The 24,544-nt window shown below is 43.8% G+C and overlaps 1 long non-coding RNA gene across 1 annotated transcript; it reads right to left on the bottom strand.

Moving 5' to 3' along the window:
• Window positions 1–22,493: 22,493 nt before the first annotated feature.
• LOC121069779 lies at window positions 22,494–24,068 on the bottom strand. Its single transcript, XR_005819614.1, has 2 exons — window positions 23,040–24,068; window positions 22,494–22,828 (listed from the first exon to the last, which is right to left on the bottom strand). It is a non-coding gene; the product is annotated as an uncharacterized LOC121069779 (long non-coding RNA).
• Window positions 24,069–24,544: the final 476 nt, after the last annotated feature.

Here is a 24,544-nt window from a genome sequence, read left to right as displayed (position 1 = left end):
GGCCACTGCAGAGAAGTTATTTAGGGCAGCAGTTAGGAGAACGATGTGTCTGAGACGCAGAAACAAGCCAGGGAGCCCTTTTTGCAGGGGCAATGCAGGGGCAATGCCTGCTGGCAGGGGGTGGATGGCTTACGGTGATGTCTGCAGCCATGGTTTGACAGCAACTGATATGATGCCTCAGCACTTTTATTAGCCAAAGCAGCAAATTCAGTATAAATATCCCCATCCCACTGCCACTTTAGCTTCCTACAATAATCCTTCCCATCTACATCAGTGGTGAGTTTATACATGTCTGTTTTGAGGCCTTCGCATCTTAGGAGAAGTTAGCCATAGGAAATGTCAGGTAGTAAAAAATATTTAGTCATTTGGGATTATTGCCACTGCATGGCAAAATGACTTGAGGTAGAGACTTACCAAGTTATTGGACTTTTTTCACCCTTGGTCCCCATTCAAATGAAACATGGGGAGTTATTTTAATACAACATGTACTACTAATCCACAGCAGCAGTGCTCTGTCAATGTAAGGGTATAAAAATACTGTATTTCTCAGCTGTTGCCCAATTTTCCACAAAATAATTAAACTTCTCTAAAATTCAATGTGCGTGGAGAGATTTCAGACCCAGCTTAGGTGTGGTGGGACCAGGAGGGCAGATCTTGTGAGTGATCACAAGCAAGGCTGCATGCCCTGATAGTACCCTCACATGTACCTGAGCTCATTGCTGCCATGGTCCAGCCTGCACATCATGATTGAATTGTGGAGAAATAATGCTAGCAGTGCTGATATTGATGCTACATAACGTTTCAGAGAATGGACATATTGCAGAGGAGTTGACTGGATTAAAAGAGATCACATAGATATGCTCTTAGAGATGTTTGTTTCTATGACTTTCTGGAGACTACAAGAAATCAGGTTGCAATGCGCTCACTGGGCACAAAAATAGTAAGCAGTCTGAGCATCAGAGCAACACCCACAGTGCATGAGTATGAGGAACAGAGAGGTGACTTTTAAGTTGGATGGAAGTTGTGAAATATTGGTATGTTGAGCACGAAAAACTCATCAGCAAATTCAGACTCTGGGGTGGGGGATGGCTGATATGGCAAATAAAGCCTTGCGAGCACACTTCAAGAGGTGCATGCACAGGAAGCTGCCAGGCAGGGTGGAAGAAAACAAGCAGCAGGAGCTGTGGCTGTCTGCAGGGTTTTCCCAAGGGGACCAGACAGTCGGGAGGCTGACGGTGAAGTCCCCACAGCCCTGCTTGTGCAAGCCCGTCCCCGTGGGCAGATTTGGATTCTGGTCTGGAAATTGTAGGTTGCCCCTGTGTCTGTTCCCCCCTGCTCACAGCTATGTGTGCATGGCCGGGTGTCATGATCAAATGCATGGAATTGCCCTGGAAAGGCGTTTTCCTCTGCTGTGTACAGACATGCCCAGTGCAACAGTGTTTGGGGCTATATATACTGATTGAAATAAAGAGTGAGGAAAGCAAAGCTGACATTGATGATTGTTAAAAAAACTTTTTTTTTTTTTTTTTGGCAAGAAACGAAAAAGTCTTCTAACATATCTACTTCTCCCTCAGGCATTGAGGAATTTGCTCCCTGCTTCATTTGCTTCCCTGCTGTGCTCTGGTGCATGATTCAGAGCAGACCTGTCCTGCCATGTATGCTTCACACCACTTCAACCCGACAGACTGAACAGTGATGGAACCAACTCCAGGAGAGACTGTCCTACCTGGGGAGATATATCTGCAGGGCTGCAAAGCTCTGCATTATCCCCCAGGTTAGATTTGGCTTTGAAAAGCCACCCACTGCCTCATAAAGGCTGCACCAACTATGAATGAGCATCCTCCAGCTGGAGGCGCTTCCTGGGTTCCTGGTTTTCACCATAAGAAACCTCCACGTGAATCTCCCCCTGGAGCAGGCTTGTCCTGCAGAGTCAGCCTGTGTCTGCTTCTTCCTTGACTTCTTCTGCTGGTGGGATTTATGGTGTTGGTACCCCACAGGAAGTGGAGAAAAGCTGTATTTTTTTCATGGTGCAAGGCACTGTACAAATGCAGAATGCAGGAAAACAAGAAGAGGCCAGCTGGTGCTGAGCTGGGTGAATCAGCAACCACTCACATTTTTCTTGTATTTTTTATCATAGAGAAAGGTTTTTTTGTTCCTGAGTCAGGGGGAAACTGTCTAAAGTACTGCTGGTATTTGCTTCACTACCTTCCCGTGAGTGTAAATCTTCCCTTCTCCTTTCTCTCTATAGGGGCAAAACATCCAGTAAATCCCCTTTTTCAAACCAGAGATCAGATATATCAGCAGGCACAAAATGAATTGTGAATTGATTTTAGATCTCCGCCTCTGCAGGGGGCTCTAGGTCTGCTAAACTTTCACACTTGATAGCTGAAATCTGCTTGTGATTAAAGGGGAAAATGAAAAGCAGACGGCCGAGGTGAAAGGTGCAGATTGCTCTGTTTTGCTGCCTGGGTTGGTACGTCAGGCTGCAGCGCCGTGGAAGGGCAGTGCCTGACATGCAAACCCAGGGCAACCAAGTCAGGTGGAGATGCCATGACTTCACTTCAATGATTGCCTCAAACTCTGGTTCCCATATGCTAAACTTTGGAGAATATTGCAGCAATTGCACAGACAGGGCCTTATATCTCCAAATTCACTGTATTTTGCAAATACCCAGTGCTAGTGGCCCTGGGACAAACCCTATATGCCTAGGGAAGGACTTGGCCGGCAGCAGCCACCTTTTGTGGGGCCTGAGACATCTCAGCAAGAAGGAAACACCATCCCCAGCAAGTAGTTAGAAGCAGCATGAGGACAGGAAACCTGCAGGGAAGGAAGCAAGAAGGAGGGTGGCATTTGGTGATGAAGCAGCCACACATGCAAACCCCAACATGTCTGATACGGGCAGCATGAGTTTTGTTTGTCTGTTCAATGGAAGGAAGGGACCAAGTCAGGAAGAAAATGCCACTGTAGAGAAACTCAAAAATTTCTTTCATATTTCAGAGAATAAAGGGACCGTGTTTTCAAGACAGTGTTGATGAAGGGCCATATTCAAGTTGTCTAGCTACAGGATGCAGCTTTAGAATCATAGTACCTTCTCTGTACAGGGAGCTATGGCAAGAAAGCTGAGTAATAAGTGTCCTGAATTGCTCGTTGCTACCCGAATTTTAGCTAAGTTGATAAATACCTACTGGAAAATGTGGCCTGAAGCCTGATTTGTTTACTGTTCAAACTGGTTTCACAGATGGAGAAGAATGAAGCAGAAGACAGCAATGAACTGGAGAGTAATGCATACCCATGAACTGAAGCTACTTCAGGAGGAGGTACCTGAGACCCTGAGACAGCAGAGAGGTGCTCTTGTACCTGGTGAATCGGCTGAAGCACCAGCATTGGTAAACAGAGGTGGAGAGGTGGCTCCAACCTTTGCTTACTTCTTTCCAAACCCTTCCTCTTGGCTCCCTTCTCTCACTTTGGCCATGGGCTGAGATCACATCAGGACTTATGCTCCACATGGGCTCAGGCACTGCTTCTCAGCACTGCAGGCTTCAAACCAGGAGTTAAGGAGTCCCTCCTATCTGTCCCCATTTCAAGCCTTATCACATCTCTGAAGCAGCATCTCCAGCCTGGGGGAAGAGGGACAGGCCAAAACACAAGGGTGGGGGGGACATGCGAAGTTTGGATTGGACAGGCGAAGTGAACCTTTGCCTTGACTTTCGTGCTAGGCATCTATTGCCAAAAGGGATGAATAATGTTTATGCGTGAATTATTAACACAGCGAATCCCTGAAGCAATAAGTTGCTTCCCGCTGGCTGGTGAATGTTTTCACAGTGGCTTGCAGCTGGGCGCAGCACCCCTGGAGCAGTGCTAAAGACATGCAGAGCTTTAAACTGGTTAGAAATCGTCACCAGTGGGCTCTTGTGGTCACACAGGACATCTCTCTAGCTCTCTTTTTCAGCTGGGGGGGCATGCTAAGCATGTTGTGCTGCTGTTTTCACAGGCTCTCTGATGTGCACATCCTGAGAGATCCTACCACAGGGGTCAGACAGACACTTCGTTCAAGTCTGTAGATGAAGTGGTGAGAAATTATTAAGAGGATTAGCTGCTGGTCCAAATACATGTCTGCTGGAGCAGCCAAAATACTGCTAGACGCAGGGAGAAAAAAATGTGTTAGTTCATACTCTTCCTTTTGTATTGTCTATGGTTTCATAATTGAGGAACTCAGAGTTCATGAGGAAGCTAAACCAGTGCAGCAGCAATAAGGGTTGATTCCTGTATCAGACTCCTGAAAGGAAAGAAAGCCAGGCACGTTATCAAAACGTGCTTTTAAAGCCATGCAAGTTATCAAAAAGAGCCAAAGCCTTACAAGAACCCCAAAGGGTGAGGCCAGGCCCCGCCCCCACCAGGGGGCCCAGCAGCCATTTTAGGGAGGGCTGAACTGAACTGATCTGCCATTTTCTGAGGCCCTGAAAATACGAGCTGAAAGGATATTTTGGCTGGACTGGGAGAAGTCCCTGGCCTCCTAGAAGAGGCTTCAGCACCTCTTTTGCCCACCTTTCTGCCATCCTGGTGCAATCTCCCCCTTCAGGCCCTGGGATATATTTGCTCAGGACCTTGCCCCCTAGGCCAGCAATATTCCTCTGAAGCCTTTTACTTGAGTCAGTCTTTATTTCTTCTTGTTTTATGTGATATACAGCCAAGGGTGCAATTTATTCAAGTTCCTGCAGTGGTTCTTGCCAGAATAAAGAGAAGTAAGAGCTGTCCAGTTGCTTGACTGCTCACTACAGGCCTGGGACCCCAGGTGTGCATTCCCTTAAGGACAAGTGGAGATACTTAGATTCCATGTTTAGTTTAACCTGTGGCTACGAAAGAATAATAATTCAGATCTAGACTGGCTGACACTCCAGAATTCAGGACTATGAAAATCTAAAGTTTTTGTTTCTTAATTGTGCTTTGCCTACATATGAAGCTGAGCAGTGAACATAAATTACAGGAGAAAATTGATTTGGACATTAGAAACAGTAGAAAGGCAAGGAAGCACTGATGGTGTTAGCTGTGGGATCTGCTATGGGGATCTGTGGGAATGGGTTTAGATCTCATCTTGAGGCAACAGAAGGTGCTATGGGTTCCTGGGATTGTTTTCAACCATTTTCTATGATTCAGGGACAAATTTTCCCTGGGTGCAAATTTTTTCTCTACTTCTGGTCCTAGTGATTCTGTTATTCTCTCTTGACGTAACATAGGCTGAGGCAGTTACTTTCTTAGGAAGGTGAAAATATCTCCATATGTTAATCTGTAGTCCTGAATTCCTTTGAGATGACCATAATGATATCAATACAGCTATGAGTTATTATCCTCTGTGCTTAACACATAGATGTCCCACTGTACTCTTTGTTTGGAGTTCATTCACGCCATGCCCATGCATCACTTGCTGCTAACAAACTTGTTGATTCTGGATTTGGATTCACAATGTTCAAGGGTTCCGCTGTCTTTGCAGCCTCGTACAGTTTTCTTCATCAGCCCTTTGACTCCCTCTGGATTTATTTTGTGGATATAAATAAAGCTTATTCGGCAGTTCTTTTAAGTGAGCTAAATATAAGTGGGGAGAAAAAGCAACAGACTTAGAAACACAGAGAATGCAAGAAAAAAACCTCTCGTTGAATTGTCAGGACTCCTCTGTTTTTATACCAAAGCTCTGCTTGTCTGAACTCATGACCATTAGTCTGATCATGATGGAAACAGGCTACATGTTCCAAGTGTATCAGAATTAATGATCAGCTTCTGCAAAAAGATGGACACTATTTCTTAGTCTTAGCCTGGCTGGTGCAAAGTTGTTTTCCAGCATATGGGGTGTTTTTATGAATCTGTGAGTAATGTGATGTCTGTCAGAATTATTTGTATTATCACTATTAATTGTAGCTACCCAACTGCCATTTTAACTGTCTGATGGGATGCAGCAATATCTTTGCGACATGAGATCATGACAGCTACGGAAAGGTGGAGGAGAAAAGTTTCCAGATCTCATGAAAAAAACACTGGGATTAATCCTCATCCTGCTGAAGTCAGATTTCAAATGATCTGATGTCCACACAGGCCTTCCTTCAAGTCCGTAGGACTTTCCTGGATCTACAAATGTTCATTTTCCAGTACTGAACTATATTCAATCCTTGGGTGTCCAGAGAGAGACTTTGCAAGACAATAATTGTTTGAAAATTTCCAAGTAATGGTATTTGGAATCTCCTCCTTATCCTGAAAAACAAAACAAAACAAAACAAAACTGTTTAATCAAAAGGAAGAATGGAATTAAAATGATAAGGATGAAATGACTCTTCAGCAGCTCATGTAGGGTATAATTTGTTGCTTGGCTCAGCCTGGTTCAGTGGACTCTCCTGCGTTCAATCGTTCAGTTAGTTCTGAGTATTTAGAGCAGCTTTGCAGTGTTTCCTAGCTAGAGCAGTGCAAAGGTTTAAACCGATAAGTAGAAGTACCTGAGGCTTTCTTTTTTGCTTTTCCTACTCACACTCAGAGAGAGGGTGTGAAGGATAGAAGGCAAACTTGGACGTTTGAATTTCTCTCCTGGAATGATGCTGTTTAAAAATTTGCTTAATCTTATCAGTCTGGCAGGACTGTTCTGTATGTGTGTGTATTCCCTTACACAATTAGAGGAAACAGCCAGAGTGGTGGAAACTCTGACGTGGTCACACCAGAAATGGTCAGTGGCTGAACAGCCATAAAAGACCACCCCACAATTCCCCTCTGTCTGGCTTCTTGCATTCACCACCAATTGCAGGCAGGGTTTAAAGGTGATCCTTACTCTCTGCCCACAGCAGGGGAAAGTTATGGCTTTCTCTGACTTCATTGGGAAACTGCTGGGTCCATCTGCAGAAGCACCACCTGGATGCTCCCTTCACCTGAGTGTCCAGGACCCTGATACTATCCTCCAAAATGAAGGCCCTTATGAGCCTGAAATGTGATAATCCAGTGTCAAAAGATGAGACAAGTTTGTAGGGTAAAAAAAATTTATTAGATTACTTTGTCTAGACTGAAAAATATTGGCGAGCTGTGGGACACACAGGTCCGTTTTCAGGGCAGATATGAAGAAGGACTTAAATTCCCTCAAAATGTCCTAGGTAAGCTGTAGGAGAAGGGCCTTGTGCCTGCAAGCTGATGTCTATTTCCAGCTTTAGCAGTTAATACCTCTCTGAAGTTTGCCCACCGCTGTCTGTGACAACCAACACATGGGGAAACTAACATGTTGTCTTGATAACTGGGGAGGTGCATGTGCGCACCCTCAGCAGACAGTGACAAATTTAAGCAAGCAGAGACCTCGGTGAAAGCACACTGGGGGAAATGAAGAATAACAGTATTCATTGCTTGGAGGGAACCTGGCAGGATGGGCAGTTCCCCTCATATTTTGGCACTCCTGCATCTGATCTGGGGACCCTAAGAACTGAGGGGAAAAGAAAGAAGGGGAGAGGAAAGAAAAAAAATCCTTGTTATTCAGACTTTTTTAAACCCCCATCAAAGGGTTGGTTTGTGTTTTGGACATGTCTCAATGTAGGTTGTCATTAGTGACTGACTAGCTATATTTGAATAGATACAAGTGACAACTCAGAACCTTTTCCCAGCCTTTTTTCTTTTAGTCTGGTATGTGGAAAAAAAAAAAAAAAAGGTTCATTGCATTCTAAACTACATCTGCAGATGGTGTGTGCTCTTTGGCTCCAGTTGGGGCTCGAAGTGAAACACCACAAAATGCCTATTGTTGCTAGCACATTCTGCCCTGCTCTGGTAAGAAGCCCTCTTTGCTCTCAGCAGATTTGGATCCTGGTTCCTGTCCCTGATGTTTTCATATGACCTTTTTTGGATGGCATGCCAAACTTTCTGAGGTTTGCCAGTATCTGATTATAGGCTGGTTCTTGGGAATGGGAAAAAGGCCATGGTACCAATTCTCGTCCTGCCCCAAATGTAGGCCGCATCCCAGGACCACTGAGGTCAGCAGATCAGTAACAGTGGTTGTCAGAGGGAGTCTGAAACGACAGTAACTCCACTGAAGTCCTTGGAAGGTGGATAGAGTTCACTGCTGTTACACTTCCAATAAGTAAGGAATTTTGATCCCCAGAGACATTTGAGTCCCTGATTCCCAGTGGTTTCTTAGCAGGTTAGGAGCTGTACAAATAATTTGTAAGTGTGAGTCCAGTGCCTCAGGATGTTCATATCTACCTAACATTATTTGTGTTATTGCTGTATACTGAGATCCTGGCTGGAACCTGGACTCCTTGAAATAGAGAGAGACATACAGGCTGGGATTTATCTGTCCCTGTGCTGATACTTGCAGTGTGGGTGCCTGCTTTGGAGCTATAGGCTATGGAAACAGTACAGTCAATAGAGTCAATAAGGAGTGGGATATCATGAAATAGTCACCTAAAACTGATCTCCTAAGAAAGTCTGTCTCTTTTTTCTTCATTAACTGACAGCTGTGTCATAAATGTCTAAATTTAGGTAGGAGGTGTGCCATCCAGAATGGGAGGCAATATCTCCTTCAAAGAGGATGTGCTGTTAGTCAAGACAGCTTGGGCTGGGAAGTGAAATGCAGATGCAGTGAATTTTAGTCACTTAGGTACTTTTAGACTGTTTTTACTATGTTGACTCTCAGGTTTGCCATCAGCTCCCCTGCTGCTTCTCCCAGTGGTGAATCTCTTATTCACACATGGGCCTGGTCTGCTTTAAACTGAAGTCTATAAAAATGAGGTATCCAGAGTCATTAGTCACTCCTGAAGTCCTGGTCTACCTGGTTTTCCTCTCTGATCCTTTTCCCCTCTCTCTTCTCACTCTTTCAAGCTCAGTTGTTTTGGTTACAAGAAGTGCAAACATTTCTTTCTTGCAGCCTTTGTCCAAAATACTTTCATCCTAGCAGGACACTTTTTGCTATCTTCCATCATCTTTGGAGCAGATCAACATGTTTTGGAAACCTAATTCTCCAGTGGTAGGGAAGTGGTATTTTTCACCTGAGCTCAGTAGTGTTTTAGACCAGCTGAGGCTACAGCTTTTCATGTTCTGTGATGTGCTTCGATCAAAGATGGGAAAACATGAAAATGTTTGCTGAATTTTGTTTTATGGATCAGAGGAGGCTTTTCACTCCTTCATGAGTTGTTTGGGACTTAAAAAACAAGCCCCCAGTCCTTGCATATTCAGTTCAGATGCTGACAGAGCAGATGGTGAGAGAGTATTTTCTCTTCAGCCTCTCCATGTGCACTCACGCAGTTTAGCGCAAGAGGCCTTGATCCCGCCTGGGCCTGTGGCCATTCCTGCAGTACACATGCTAGATGATAGCACATTTTCTTTTCTCATGTCAAACGCTGGGTGTGTTTCCATCCCTTAGATAAACTTTATGGTGTTTCTATTTCCCTTTCCCCCATGGTACTGATTATCCCAGAAATAGATAGGAGCTGGAAAGCTCTGTTCTGGATCCTGTGTTGCATCTGGCATTGTGACTGGATCCATTTTTGGGGCTGTGATAATTTTGTGTTTGCCCTTGTGCCAAGACTCTTCTGTTTTTAAGTTTTATTATTTTTTCCCTCCATGAATTGTATAGATTTTTTGTCAAGTGTTTCTTGTTTGAATCTTCTTGTTCTCTTCTTCTTTTTATCTTTCCACTTCTCCATCTCCTTGACTTTCTTATTCTTTGTCTTTTGCTGGGTCACTCACCCTGGTCTCACAGCACTGAGCTGAGACCCCCTGGAGGTGTAACACAGCAGCAGTGGGGCACGATGTTCTTCAGAGACTAAAAGAGGGCAAAAGTCTTTAAGCTTAGCCCTGCCTGAAGAGAAGCTTAAACCCTGGATGAGATACTCACTTGTTTATCACGCGTGATCTTGTCACTCTGCCATTATTCTGGAAGGCTGTGAAACTTCGGCAGAAGGAGGATGTATATTGAGTTGATACAGAAAGCTTTGGTGTCCTTCTGGGAAGAACAACACTTCAGTGTTGGTTCTTCTACCCGAACAAGTATGAAACATATCTCCCAGGCTGTGGCCCAAGCTGTAGGTGGTAGCTGACTTTGGTCTGTCTGAATCCTGAGCAGAAAGACTTTGTGTGTGGAGCCTCCCTGAAGGGATGTCAGGGAGAAAAGAGCTTCTGCCTGAGGCAGGGACACTGACCATCCTGGGCAGCTAACAATGACATAAATGCGTGGCCTGCCACCCTTGGAAATAGCGAGACCATTTCAGCTTTTCCTTTTGAGATGTTTGTAGGGCAAACTCCTCGGGAAGGTGGTCCAGGAATTTCTAGAGTGTCTCACCATTTATGAGCAGATAATTACTTTTGTGTGAATGATTTAAGATGTTTGAGTTTTTCCAGATGCTCCTTAGGTATCTGGAGAGTTACGTCTCTCCTTCTCCTGCCTGTTCCAATGGGGAGGTAACTTCAGTGTCCGAGGAGTCTGCTACTTTGGAAACTCCATAAATATGAACCTGGGACATCTCTTGCCAGGGGAGGCAGGATCTTCTCCATCATTTGTAAAGCTCTTTCAGATCCTTGAGATGCAGTTATTGTTTTGACCTTATTGTGAAATCTCACGGGTCATGACTCAAGAAATAATTGTCCATATGGAAATAAGGACAGGACTATTGAGCATTATAGTCATAACACTTTAAAGACTAGATAAACAAGTGCTATGGGAAGGACATAAACTTTTGTTTCAAGGCAAAACTATTGTGGGTCAGGAAGTAATTCTCCTTTCAGACCATTTATTCTGTAACCGATGGCTGCAACAGAGGCTGGACACTGTCAGAATCAATATCCCACAGCAGAGGCACCTCTGTTTGTTTGTTACTTCCAAGTTTTGCAATGAATTCATTGGGATAAACAATCTTTTGTTTTGCTCTTGCAAATTTAACCACCTCCCCACTTCTTGTATTCCCATACTTTATTTCCTTCTTGGCACTAATTACTTGCTTTCAGTCAGCATGTTTCTGCTTTCCAGGCCTGTAAGCCATGATCTGGGGGGCACAGTCACATTTACATCCCTTCGCAGATGGCCCGTTTCTAGCACTGTCAGTCCTTGGGGTTTGTTTTTTGCTCTCTTTATACTCAGGGACAGACACTGCTCAGTAGGTCTTTGTGATTCTAATCTTTTTTTTTTTTTTTTTAATACAGTTTGAGGAGCAATGAACTTGAAAAACAAGATCCCTTTCTCTGGGGAGAGAAGGCACCTGAATTTTGGCCTGTCTTTACCACCCACTAAGGATGTGCGTGACAGTTTAGAGAGGGCTGAGAGCAGTGTATTCGTCGTCATTGTAATGCCCTTTGTTGTTTCCATATAGTTCCCATTTCTGCAGACACCATCTGTTTGTTGGGATTTTTTTTTTTCTGCCTCGTCATTGCAGGCTTCAGGAAATGCCATCTTGCCAGGTGGCATCACTATTTGCTACTGCTACAGCAGCTCTAGAAGCAGGTGCAGTTTGTGGCATAATGTCGCTTTGTGCCAACCCATTACAAGCCATGGCCCTTTCAGGGACTTGGATGGGGTTATTGCTTTAGCTCAGCTCCATTCGAGACGTGGGCATTGCATCTGAAGTGCCACTGGCAGCTGACTTCTCACTTTGATTTATGCTAACCTTAGAGCTGCTGGTAATTGCTGCATGTTCTTGTATTCAGAAAGCTTACGCAGTAGCCAAGGAGCAGGGATGCCTTCATGCAGCACTGGGAGGATGAATTGCTCATTTTGATGAGCATCTCAGACACTTTGGGGCACGTGAAAAGTCCTGCCTGTGTGCTTCTTCTTGTGACAGCAGAAAGGCTGGTGGAAGAAGAATTGATAACGCTGCAGCTCTGCTCTCCAAGACTTTCTGAACTGATTTGTGGATATTTTATCAGCCAAAATAGTACATGCAGAGCAATGGTTTTTTATAGTGTGATTCTGTGGCTCATTAAATGAGTTGGATGACCAGCTGGGGCTTGTTGTCGTCTTGGTATCTCTTACAAGTAGCGCAAGGGGGAAGTGGTCAATACACAGTTTATCTTGGCAGCTTCATCTACCTGCTTCAACTGAACCCACGGGGCCACATCAGAGTGCACAAGAAATGGTCAGAAATTCTCCTCATACTGGTGCCTCCTCTGTGAGGGCCCAGAAGATGTTTTGTAGCTGTTTTACATGTGAATATGTGTTCTGGAATAGGCAGTGAAATTCTAAGCTACCAGGCATTTCATATTTTAGATAACACCTCTCCAAACAATTCCTTAGACTCTTGTTGCCTTGTTCATTTTTATATACTGCAAGGAGAAGATTGCATACAGCCAGGAGATTAAAGAAGATGGGAAAGGAGAAGCTGGTGTCAATGCACGGTGATGCTGTATTACAAGTCCTTGTGTAGCAATATGCTCTTTTCTGCAGCTGCTCAAAGAAAATTTATAAGGAAATATGAAGAACACAGGTGATGTTCAGAAATGAAGTGGGAACAGTGCAAATGAGATTCCTTTTGAATCGCCTACAGATGCTCAGGTGAAGAGAATGGGAAGAGCTTTTCACTGGGTGAAAATCAAACACCAAGGAATCATAGGTAAGAAAATCTGTGCTTTCTCTCTTATTCTGTTGTCTGCCTTTGCACATTCTTCCCACTATTTGCAAAGTACAGTTTAAGTTCAGTGCTGTGATGTAAGTGACAAGAGATCTTAATAAGATCAGTTATTTCTAAAAATACGTGGTCCGCTAAAGCTAGGAAATCTTATGACTGGACCAGAGAGCCTTTCCATCTCCATCCCAAAATGAAGTCAAGCAGAATTTGGTGTTGTGTTTGCATCTCATCCTCAATTGCAAGGACAGTCAGGACAACTTACATCTGCTTTGCTCCTACTGCCCTGCTGCAGACATCACAAATGCCAAAGCTGGTGCCCTCCTCCCTCCCCACCTTGAAGCAAAGCTGAGGTCTTCTCTGACATTCCCTCAGCCCGTCGGCAGGAGCTCTCAGCTCTTAGCCTCATTTGTCACGCTCAGTGTAGCTTTTCCATACGCAAATGAATACCAGATTGCTGGAGGAAGTTGTGCTCTTTTGCCCTGCCCCAAGTGACGAGGTGAGTGTGTAGCAAACTCCCAGAGGCTGCTTTTGTGTTCCATGTATCAGATTGATCTCCTGCAATGAGCACCTGGGCTGGACTCCCTGAAGCCGTTAAACTTGGAAGGCAGTGCACTAATGTTCCCCAGAAACCGTCTCTTCTGTCACTGTCAAGAACATCCTTCCAGTCCCTTGCGGGTGCCAGCAAAGCTGTAAACATGGAATCTGTTACAGTCCTTCAACATTTTTGTTTACAGCTGCTCTAAATACATTCATGTGAGTAATCCCTGCACCTCAACACGTTTCCCACATTGCCACCGTGTACAACTATCCACTTAATGCAATTCATCATGCTAATAGAGAGAATCTGATGGATTCTTCTTTTATTTGCTCAGAACAAGTGTACCCTAGAGACAAGGATGAGTCTGGAAGCACTGTGGAAAGCACTGCCTTTGGAGCAAATTTAGGTGGTTGTTCATCGTTTTGTTTCTTCAAAATAAATGTCAAATTAAAAGCATCACCCAAGTCTTGTTCCTCTTTCTGGGCCTGATCTAAAGCTCCTCAAGAGGTGCTGAAATCACTACTGTCAGTCCAAGAAGCTTTCATTTAGACCTTTTATTCATGTTCATTTCTTCTCAGCAGTTACGTAAATGTTAATATACAGACATGCTGTTAAATGTGCTGTGAGCAGAGTTGGCAATACCACTAATAAAGATCCAATAATGATCTCAACCTAAGTGAAAAAGAGGACTATACGATCATTCCCTTTGCCCATCTATCTTTGCTTTTATTTTTTATTTTTTTTATTTTAAATCTCATGGCTAATTTCAAACCAGTATTGAAAGGAAGAGGAAGATCTCCAATACAATGAAGTTTCTGCAATTAGTTTGAAACTTGGCAGCTGGGTAGAGAATAGAGATGCGGGATAGTGATAAGTATCCCGAAAATGGGGAGAAGTGGTTGAACTTCTTCTGGTCTGTTTGTCAGTGTGTTATGCTGGCTGGCCAGACCATAAGCACATGTCTTGGGACAAAACATGGGGTATTTTGGTGCTTCTCTGGTGGGGCAGAGCAGAAGGCTTGGGGAGAACTAGAGTGATTGCAGGGGGTTGGTGTTGGCAGCCAAAGGGCTCGTGTTGAGGTGAAACCACATTTCCTCAGTCTCAGTACTCACACAGCTGCTTGCTTAACGTGGGCAAAAGAATGTATTTTTCCCTTGCATTGTGCATAAAATTTCCTGAAACGTTTTGTCTCAAATTGACTTGAAATATTTAGCCTGCAGCAGATATCCGGAGGATAACATTTCAGCCCACACAGTTGAAGTCTGGCAAAATAGGAATTGATTGAAAGTAGGGTTTGTTCCAGGACCATTCAAGAGGAGACTGAAGGGGACAAGCTCTGCTACTCGTTTTACCCCACTTCTGCAAAATATCATTGGAAATGCTGGCTACTACAGCCATCCTCCAGATATAACTGAGTGCAAGTAATAGAAGCTATTTCCCAAAACAAAAGCTACACTGAGGCTCTCCAGAAACCCAATGCTACTGCCCGAGGTGTTTCGCTGGCAGCAGAAGGCAAACCTGGGGTCAGGATATCATTTTGGCTGAACTGTGTGTGCAAAAGCAAATGTGCCAGAAGTACCAGAGAAGGAGAGAGGAGGTGGCAGCAGAAAGCCCAAAGTGGCCACAAGGCAGCTCTGAGCATAACACCAGCTGACCGCTAAGAGGGTGTTTTGACTATAGAGTTGACCAGAAGAAGAGACCAAGAACACAGGGAAAAGTTCTTCCTTAGTTTTCGGTTCTCACTGTGCCCAGTAGAAAATGGGAACATGAACTTTCTCTACAGATAAACAGGACCGCATCAAAAATACTCAATTCAATTAATATCTTTTGTAATGGAAACATTCCCATGGTCCTAAGGATCAGCTCTGTACTGTGGCTAAATGATATTGCACTAGATTTACATATACAATGAAAGATATGCATATATGCTTAAAATAAAAGAAAGCCACTCTGGACTAAGTACCACTTTATAGGTTTTTGAAAGAAGTCTACTTAAATTTGAGTTTATTCCCATCTGTCAAGTTGGGTGAGATACATATGATCAAAAGTAGATGCATGGAGCACAGACATTTCCATCTGAGCTGGACTCTGCAGCTGCCTTTTCTATTTTTTATATCTAGGGTATAATTCTGCATGTCTTAAAATGGGCCTCTAAAGTAGGTCAGACAAGGCTCTCCTTAAAACCCCCTATTGAAGAGCACGAGGGTGGCCAACTCTACCTTGTCGGCATCTGAAATTAGGTGAAATAAATCTCCCCCACTGCTGATCCCCAGGTACGTGGTGCCTAATGCCTGCCCTGGAGTGGGTGGTCTGATCTGTCAGGTCCTGGGCTGGATGACGGGACTGTTTGGAAGTGGTTTCCACGAGCTGTCTGTGCAGTTTCCTTTGCAGACAAATTTTAGCTTTTTATCTCTTAGACGGTGGTGGGACACTCCAGCCCTGACCGTTATGTTGTCTTTCTGCAGGAGATGTGTGTGACGTGCCTCACTTCTGCTCCATTTTAGCAATCCAGCCGCTGACCCTGGGCACTGTTTTTGCTCTATGTGGGATTTTTGGTGCCACTGGGTTTGAAGTGTTGTCCATTAACCCAGCTTTAGCAAGCTTACAAAAGAAGGAGAGTGGCGTGGTGAAAGCACCCCACTGGGTGGCAGGAGATCTGAGCTCGGCTCTTCACTCTGCCACAAAAAAAATATCACTGTTGATCTTGGGTGCGTTTCTTACGCTTTTTGCTCCACCACAGTTTCCCCATCTGTAAAATGTGAATGATTTTTACCTACCTGGCTGAAAACTGAGAACCTCATAACTGGAACTCGAGGAACCTAGAGGGAAGTTCTGGTCTGGATTTGCTCATGACAAAGCATCTACTAACATATTTTCAGCCGGTGCCTGGCAGAGCATAAATGTTCAAATTTCTGTTTAAATAAGCTCTTTCATCAGATGAAAGAACATACCAGGAACCGGTCAGCAGTCTGCTCTGCAGAGTGGCCCCTGAAAGGGGAGCTCAGACCAAGGAGTTAATAGCTTCCAGGTAATGAGGAGAGCTCAGAGCTGCACCAAAATGCAGTGGGAGCCCGAGGACTGACCCAGGGAGCTCCTTTTATTCTGAGCAATCCCATTTATCAACTGCTGGCACCTCTGCAGTGGGAGGGCAAGGAGAAGGAGGGCACTCCTTTGGTGGACATTGAACCGTAACCTATGCCATAAAGGTTTTGACTTTAACTGGCATGAATTAAAGGCTTTGGTCAGGTTGGCCTTGGAATTGTTTAGGATGAAACCGATTCCTTTTAGCCTTTGAGAGGGTCCAATTTAAGCTGTTTAGCTGAGCAGCATGGAAAATACTGCACTTTAGTTATTATGTGGTCGAACTGAAGAGCAGACGCCATTTACCGATATTGCTCGATCCATAACCTCACATCCTTTCGGAAACACCGTACTCATTACACTTTCTATCATTGTCGTGATGGCCACCAGCGAAGAAAATCCAGCCTGTTTTATCCATTATGTTTCTTGGATTCCATGTTGCGTAGATATCTTACATGTCCCCCAGTACATTCGCTGCAGGGCAACACATGTTCATCACAGGGCTTGCACTCCATTCAGAAGTGTGTGTGTTTTGAGACACAAGGGCAGGAAACGCTTCTGCTAGATGTCAATGGCCTTAGAATTTATTAGGATAAATGTGGTCACAAAGGCTCTTATGAAAAGAAAACACTTCTAAGAGACTGATTACTTGTTCTTTTAACCCTAAAGCTTGTTTTTTGGTTTTTGGTTTTTTTTTTTTTTGGTTGGCTGCAATGGCATCTTGCTTTACTTCTGCAGTTTGCTGCCTTAGACAGTCTAAGGAGATGGTTTCTGCTAGCAGCGTTGAAAGAGGCTGCTCTGTGCCTCCACAACCGTCCAAAACCAGAGGCTGATTATTTTGCTCAGACCCATTTTACATCAGTGTGGCTCCTCTGAATGGATGTTGATCCCACTATCATCACAACTGAATTGTGCTGATCTCATGCATGCCGATACCTTATTCATTATTCATTATTAACGTTTTGGGTGGAGGTTAACAGGGATTCTCACCTGCCTTGAAGTGATATGAATTTGAAAGCTTTGTACCATCTGACTGTCTCACCTAAATTTTGGACAATAAGTCCAATAGGTAGTATAGACAAAGGAAAGTGTTAATTTTGACTGCTTTTTGGAATGAAAAGAGTGTTTTTTTCTTCACAGGTTCCCTGAGGAGCTGTGAATGTACATGGAGGAACAATGAGAAAAAATTAGGAGAGGAAAATTCAGGACAACTGCTAGTAAACTGAGGTGTTAATCTTCTGCCCTGCTCTCACCCCTCCACGTGTGATGACCATTTCTCAGCAACATGCAGTGGGAAAAGAGATGGAAATGGTGAAGGAATGAGAAAGGCATCTTGGTTCAAAGGGCACTGTCTTCACTTGCATTTCAAATGAAGAAGAAAAAAGAAATAAAACACCGGTCCCCTTGAGAAAAAAATAACCCTGTGAGGGGACTCTGGGGCTGGACTGCCAGTGCTGATTGCTGTCCCAAAGGCATAAAACCCCCCACTTTGAGCAGCTGCCCTGCTTGACATGATGGGAACTTCTGGTGCCACACCAAAATGAGCGTGAAAGTTCCTTGGTAAAGAATTTTATACAAAGATTGGATGAAAAAGAGCAGAGGCATAATCCTGCCCCAGCAGGCAATAAGCCTGGATGATCTTGGAGGCATTTTCCATTCCTCTTGTCCCTGTTTTGCACCACAGTGATTAAGTCTCAAAGTGGTCGGTGTTTATCTAAACCCTTTTAGTCTGGAAAACAGGCAGGAATCCGCTGGAAGGAGAGACTTCTTGTGAGTTTTCCTGCCCTCCCTTGTGCTGGCGGTTGGAAACACTGTGGGGCCGGCATTGTTTGTGATCTTTCTTTGCTCCCACTTCTGGCCCAACTCTTTGGAAGTGCAGAACCACACAAACAAACAAAAAATAATTAAAAAAAAAAAAAGCCCTAGGAACAAGACGCTTCAAAGTCAGTCTGAACGTCAGCAAAAAGGTCTGCTGGAAATGCTTTGCCCTTTGCGTGTGGAGCTAGATGCTGTCCCTGCTGCGGATGCTGCGTGCACAACTATTTCCCCTGAAGCAAACCGTGCCTGTGGCTAAGTGGCACAAGGGGAAATTGTCTTCTCCATATATTATACCCCTGCTCATGGAGGTGGGCTTTCCTCCAAACCCCCGGACACCATCCTGAAGGTCACGATGATGAGCAGAGCAATGATGCAGTGACAGCTCTGTCCTCCCACTGCGCTCTTTGTGAAGGGTCTCCCTGCTGCAGCTGGTCTGCGATCTTCCAACGAGCTCTTCTTTCACTGTGCTTGTTTACGTCTTTCTTTTCCTTAGGTCAGTAAAAGCTGGTTTGTTGAAGCTATGTTTCCTATTAGGAAGGTTTCTGTGGTCCAGGATGGCCTGTCATATCTTTTTCTTCCTGTGAAAGTTTAAATTTAGAAAGTTTGGTTTTCATTCGGCTGTAGAACAAAAACAAATTTCAAAAAACTCACAAAAGATGGGCTTGTTTACTGATATAATCACAGCATGGCCCCTGCGGCAGGGCCCAAACCAGTGTCTATTCCATTAATGTCAGCATGGCTATTGTGAAGGACAAGTTCAAGACCAACCGTGACAAGACACGTGAATATAGAAGTTCCTAAACAGTCACTTAATTTGGACATCCCATTCTTTAATCTCCTGAAAATAAATATAAACTTTCCTATTTAGACTGCTGGAGAATCTGGGAAAAAAAAAGTCTGTTCATTAATTAACATGGATGGAGTTATAAATTAGCAGTCTCTCCTGTGATAAAAATCCCTTTATAATCAGCACGGAGTCTAAACAAGCACTTCATCACTCATGTCTTTATTTAGTACAGGTTTGAGAGACAACAGCTTTATCTCTGGCTCTGCCAAAGCTGGCCTCCACTAAAGACCAGTACTGCTACTATTTGCAGTGCTTTGAACAAGCTGGGTGTGCCTGTACCAGCATTGTCTCCATCCTGCCGAAGGGAACCTGTCTGTCCCAATCACAAATCACACTTTTTTCCAAGAACTACAGTTTGGTGTCATGGGAAATTGTCTGCCAGTTGCCTGAAATGATGGCTTGCATGAGCAGCAGTTGCTTCTCCACTGCCAAGGACGTGCCGTACCTAAAAAGCTGACTTATGCATCAGCTCCGTTCCTTTATAGGAAGGCTTACTTTATAGAAATGTAAATTTAGGTGATGCTTAAACCAACCAAGCCTCCATCTTGGTTGGGACCTTTGATCTGAGTGGAATATCATGACAATAGCAATGTTCTCAGAGGAACGAAGCTGCTAACAAGCAATGGCCACATTGGTTGGATAGGTGCCAGGGACTGGCTGACAGGGATGACGTGCCACAGGAAAAGAGCAGGGACAGGCAGAAAATGGTTATTTTATTTATTTATTTATTTAAATCTATGGAGGGAGAAAGTGGGTCTTATTGATAAAGCATTGGCCTAAGACAAAGAGCTGGGTTAAATACTGTTGCTGGCACAGGCTTTGGTTGTGCATCCAAGAATAAGTCATGGGACCTTCGGCCCTGGTTCTCAGCCCATAAAATGGAGATGTGAAGGAGGGTAATAACAGCCCCTTTCCTTTATCCTTGCTTTGTATGTGGCAGACCAAAAATTTTGGGGGAAGGGGCAGCATCAGAAACAATAGAGGCTTGTTCCCTTTTCAGGCCTCCGAGCATTGCTGTGCAACAGATGCAGGTTGTGCTATCTGAAGGCCTCTTTCAAGGTTATGTGGTTGGGACAAGCACTTAATTCTAGGCTTTAGAAATAGAAAATGAAAGGACCCAACTGTTTCAAAGGTCAAAGTGTCCACCTGTCCCGGGCAGGCTCCTAGACTGGTTTTGTAGTGTGTACGGTAATGTTTTACTTTGCTTGGAGTACGAGATGCGAGTTCAATGGCAATTTGCAGACCAAAGTGGTAACTTAATTGGCAAATCTTTGAAGGAGAAAGTTTGGGCTCAGCAAAATCTAACCTTCCTTCTGGGACCACATTCCACTTTAAGACTGTCAGTTTGTCCAGGACTTAGCTTTCACTAGAAATGCTCTCACTGCTGGGAATATAAGCTATTCCTTGTGACATAATGAAAATGGAGAGGATGGTTCCTGATTCTAGACTGTATTTCATTTTGATTTTGTGTATTTTTGGTGTTGCTGTTGGAATGGGAGCATTAAGGTAGAGAGAGAAATGAGTCCACTCTTTTGTTTCCCTGCTTTTTCAGCAGGAAAAAATATTTATTTTCTTTAGTCCCCAAACTGAAGCATTTCACATATTGAAAAAAGGTTATTGTCTTTAAATTTTGAAATGGAAGGTTTCTCAAAAGAGGGTTTTGTTATTACTATTTTCTTTAAGTATATGACATTTTTGACATAAGTTCATTCTTGGGTAGAAAATTTTGAGGGAAAATATTTTTAGCTTGTTGAAATATATCTGTTTTTCAGCATTTGTGGGCTGGTAGATTGCATGGACTACAAAACCATAAAGAGTATGAGCTATTCTAAAGCACTTCTGTGGGATGTCTGTGCTACTGTTCTGAAAAAACAAAATCCTGAAAATATGAAGTATTTCACTGATAGCTATTTTAGAAATATTGATAATGGTCAGGGACTGTGTTACTGCTTACACTTTATCTTCAGTCTTTTCATAGCGTGAAGCCTTTTGAAAACTTTTACGAGGATAATAAAGAAGATTGTGCAGAAGAGAAAAAAGGGTAAACACGTAAGAAAATTTGAGAAAACTCCAGAAATACTTATTCTCACTTACCCATGATCAATCTCCAAAGACTAAAAAAGCTACTGAATTTGGCTGATAAAGCTTAATGTCATTTTGTTTCCATTTTAAATTATTATGGAGTTGTGCTAAGCAGAATTCCTGAGGCTAAGGAAAACTCAGGTACTCCAAACAAATACCGTTTGAAGTGAATGTTTTTTGGCAAGGTGTTTCATGGTATGTATTGCATAATTCCATCCAAGATATTTTGATACCTTGTTTTAGGAAAAGAAATTGCTGAGGATTCAAAGTAAAATAAGACTGCGGGGGAAAGAAAACTAATCTGTTTTCTTGGAACATCCCTCAGAACGTTGCAAATCTTGCAGTTTATGGGTAGCCAGAAGCATCAACTGAAGCCCTCACCAATCTCCAGTCTGTTACCGAAAATGAACATTAGAGAATATTTCCATTTTACTTTGGTTTATATGATAATTTTATGATTTAGAGAGGTCATGTTCAGACTAGCTCCTTAGGAATGTCACTCTCCAAGCTCTCCGGAAAATCCTCGGCATTAGGCGGCACTTTGTGTTTTGAAAGATCACTCATCAATCACCACTTTACAATATTAACTAATCCTGGCAACACCCCTGTCAGATGTGGAAATTTAGGGCAAAAAGAAGTTGAATTCCAAATTGTGAAAGGATCCCTAATTTTGACATCAGGATAACAACATAGGCATTTCTAAACAATAGGCGAATCTTGAATTCTAGAGATATTTGGACACATACCTCCCACTGAAACCAAGAGGTGATGAGGAGATGTTTTTACTTCTGCTATAGTCAAAATTTCAAGTCTTTTCTCCCTTCTATACCACAGAGATGATTTATATTTTTGTGGGTGATATTATAGAGCTATAGGAAATACTGAAACCCATTAAACATTCGGAATGAGTGCACCGAAAGTTGTCATGCATTATCTGGGATTAAAGTTGAGTACGTCTATCCAGAACCTCCACTACTGAAAGTTAATTGGTGAAACTTGACTTTTTTGGCTGGCAAAATGCCCACGTACCTCAGCTGAAGGTCAGGCATATCGCTTGCTTGCTAGGCAGAGGCAGGAGCATATGAGAATTTCAAGGCAGCTTTCATCCCTCATTTTGGATTTCAGTCTCTTTTTGGTGTTTAGAGGTTGTCAAAAAGTTGAGAAAAATCACATTATTTCTTCCAGTTACCTGATTCAGAGGTGTTTGCGGAAAGGGCTATGGAAGGGACTGGCTGGCCAGGGGAACCTCCTCTCCTCCTCTAGGCTTGAGTCATGGGATAGAAAGAGGAGTTTGGCTATGGACACAAGAGGTACAGAGTCATGTCCATCTGCTTCTAGCATGTGCTAAAACTTATCCTATACAACCTCAAGTTAATTCACATGAATTGTACCCAAAGGTACCTGTTTTGCTCCACTGGCTGGGACACTCTAAAAGCGGACATCCCAAGTTCAGTGGGCTGAAACCCAGCCCGGCCTTTTTTGTGCCTACGTGAGTTTCTGAACCCTTAAGCGGCTTTGATGGTCTAGCCCTAGGGTGACTTTGAATCACTGGCAAAAGCAGAAGTCATTGACACTCCAAGGTTTATTTGTCAGCTGTAGGCAACTTCTTCTGTGCCTTGTCTGCAAATAGGATGTGACGGGTTGTAAGGTTCCTATTTGGGTCTTGTGAGACTCCCAGATGTTTGGGACTGCCACCAGCATCATTTCACCCCATGCCTGCAGGGATGGGATCCAACCCAACGGGGCTGCGGCTGCAGCAGAGGCGCCTCCTGCCCGGGCACCAGGTCTGCACAAAGCCTCCCGTATCCGCGTCCCGCCAGGACGGGGAGAGGGCCTTGAAAAATGATGCTGCCGGCATGAAGGCAGCAGGGGGAGGCTTCCGAAGACCTTTCTGGAAAGCTGAAAACAGGAAATGTTTAATCAATCTCCGAGAGAGAAAAAAAAAAAAAGAAAAAAAAAAAAGAGAGTCTCTTTCTGATCAGCCAGGATGTTTGTGAAATCCCTTCTCCGTTTATTATGATGCTGAGTTTCAGCTGGCTGTTTTATTAAAGACAGCTGGGACACATTACTTGCGCATTAACACTGAGCCAGCTTTCATTTTAAAACTTACCCATTGCTGGGAGCTTTCCTTAATGCGTTCCTGCTGCTGCCAGCTCCATAATCCACACCAGCAGCCGCGGGGGAAGATCACCTCGCTTTACCATACTTCTTATTTCCGGAGAAAGGCCTCGTAAAAGTCAGCCTGGCTAAGCAGGAGCAGGACGGCCCCTCTCCTTGCTGCAACTCCAAGGTGGAGCAAGGCTTGCTGGAGCGAGGGGTCGGAGGTGCATCCGCCAAGAGGACATCTGCTCACGAAGCAAAACTCTTAACGCTCATATGCAACTCTCTCTTAATTGCTTTCCAGGGACATATTAGAGCTTTTTGCAATGTAAACTGTGTTTCAGTACATCACAAATCACTGCGCGTAGATCATTGTGGAGGTTGGCAAGCCCCGTTGTGAAAGCTAGTGGGGATGAGCATGCCTTGGTGGCTGTGAAGGATTGTCAATGGAGTACACCAGGAGGGTTTGTATGGGGAGAGCCAGCATCCGTCTGGGGCTGGGGTCTCGGTGGCTGTGGTCCGTGTCCTCCAGCACGTGTCCCCCAAAAACTTGTTCTTCTAAGGGATCTGGGAGGTGACTACAATCCCTAACCCATAATATCCTGTCTATGAGTAAACACCAAGGTATGGATGGAGGGAGGTGAGCGTGTCCCTTGTGCTCCCAGCCCTATGGCCTGGGATGTCAGAGGACATTTGGTCCCTGCTTTCTGTCCTCATCCCAGCCCTGAACATGGCTGTGGATGCCCTCTGGGAACATGGGTGTAAAATGCTGCTGTGAATTCAGGTCTGGATTTTGGGAGGGGGTAAAAGAGGTAATGTTCCTGTGCACACACTGCTTTTTAAACCCTGTCTCTTACCAGAATAAGACTTTTGCCATTGCGCAGTATGTTGTGTATGTGCATGTACGTGTTTATGTAGCAGGTGTGTTTCTTAACTAGTTTTGAACTCATGTGCCAATTTCAACTAAATGTAACAGAAGGGTAGAGATTTCAAATGTACTGAATTCTCACAAGTGTAAATAAGCCTTTAGATGGAGAAGAGAGGCTCTGTTAACACCCTCACTGATAGGCTGCACTGGGACTGTGCTTTATTAGACACATGAGAATCCACTCAGACATGCTCCATTAAGTGTTTTAATTGTAGAGGACATTTCCATTCCTGTTTATGCCTTATTAAATACCAGAGTGATCACCCTTCTCCCAAGTCCAGGAAGAGGCATTCATAACATTTTGCTTTTACATGACACTAGACAGCTGCCTAGGGAACAAACTGCCCTGAGGGTGAATTTCTCCCTGATTTATCTTAGCTGATGCTTAGTTAATATCATCTTATTTCTCAGCAGCACTGTGGATCCTTTCTTGCTCTGTAAAAATACCAGAATCCTTTTTTTTCCTTAATTCTATTAGTGTCTTAATGCAGTGAAATCACACAACAATGAGGTTCTCAGGTAAATAACGCCCATATATAAAAATATATATTTTTTCCTCTAGCTGTTTCTTTTCCTTTGCATTATTC

This window comes from Cygnus olor, chromosome 4, assembly GCF_009769625.2.
Source record: "Cygnus olor isolate bCygOlo1 chromosome 4, bCygOlo1.pri.v2, whole genome shotgun sequence".
Classification (NCBI taxonomy): Eukaryota; Metazoa; Chordata; class Aves; order Anseriformes; family Anatidae; genus Cygnus; species Cygnus olor.
Note: the sequence above shows the minus strand (reverse complement) of the source record. Positions and strands in the feature narration are given on the sequence as shown.